We start from the raw sequence: 1308 nt of genomic DNA on the forward strand, positions 1-1308 counted from the left end.
GAGTGGGATATTTGCTGTGTTGGGGTCTGCTGCGAAAGACCATGCTATGGCCCAGCGGTGCGTCTTGCCCTGCACAAGATAGATAGATAAGTTACTCATACCATAGCACAAGGCGCAAGTGGCAAGCGCATGTGGTGCGAGCGGATTGAGGTTGGGCACACAACAGCATCACCCGAGCCCGCTGCACCTGTATACCACCAAGCCAGCTGCTCCCGCAACTCGCACAGCCATCCACCTCGTCCCCCGGCCTGCAAGCTCATGTTCAAAGCCCCTCAAACCCCTAACACACCCGAGCCCAGCCCAGCCCCTTCCCCTGACCCCTCTCGCCTGCGCCAGCTCAGTCGTCCTGAGTGCGGTGACCCCCAGGGCGTGAAGCTCCTTGCGAAGCTCCTTCAGGCTGGCCTGGGGGTGTTTTGGGGAGTTGAATGGAAGCTATCGCTTAATCCTCGGGGTTGCAGGATTGGCACGATTGCCAGGGTCAGGATTGGCACGGTTGCCAGGGCAGGTGGATGTTGAGCTCGGTGAGTGAAAGTGAGGTTTGGGCACAGGCGCAGAGCCGCAGGGGACGTTCAAAAACATCCCTGCACCGCATTCTGACAGATGACCAAAGACGCCACACTTGTTCGGTCGCTCACAAACACACAGGCCCGTTCAGCTTGCAGTAAGTCAGTCAGTCAGTCAGTCAGTCAGTCAGTCAGTCAGTCAGTCAGTCAGCCAGGCTTGCAAGCAATCAGCAGAGAGTTTGCGCCCACTGGATTGAGGTGATGGTGCGGCGGGGCACACCTTTTTCCCGACCATTGAGGTGTACCAGTGGATCCGCCCTCGCAGCTCTGAGCTCTCGGCCGCCATCCGCCGCACAAAGGCCAGCTCACCCCCCGGGCACACCATCTCCTCGGGGGTGCCTGGATTCGTTTGTTTGATGGCCGGTTGGTTGGTTGGTTGGTTGATGAAACCGCCGGTGCTGAATCCGCTGCCGAGGTGCTCAAGCTGACTGGGTCTACAAATGCGGCCGGCAGCATGCAACTAATAAATTGAAAACCAAAACCCAAAAGGAAAACGCTTGTTTGGTTTTCAGTTTGGTCTCAATGACAATAACAACTCACCTCCGCAAGCTGTCCTGGGGTTCTGGTTGGACTCCCGCAGCGACGAGAAGAACGGCGGGTTGCACATGCAGAAGTGGAACGACTCTCCTTCCCCGACCGCCGCCGCCAACACGGGCCCGACCTCGCGTCGCCGCCGCTGCCGCTGCTGCTGCTGCTGCCGCTTCTGCTTCCCGCCGTCCTCCTCTTCCGCTGCCTCATCCTCTCC

This window comes from Monoraphidium neglectum (assembly GCF_000611645.1).
Source record: "Monoraphidium neglectum strain SAG 48.87 unplaced genomic scaffold scaffold01388, whole genome shotgun sequence".
NCBI classification, from domain to species: Eukaryota; Viridiplantae; Chlorophyta; class Chlorophyceae; order Sphaeropleales; family Selenastraceae; genus Monoraphidium; species Monoraphidium neglectum.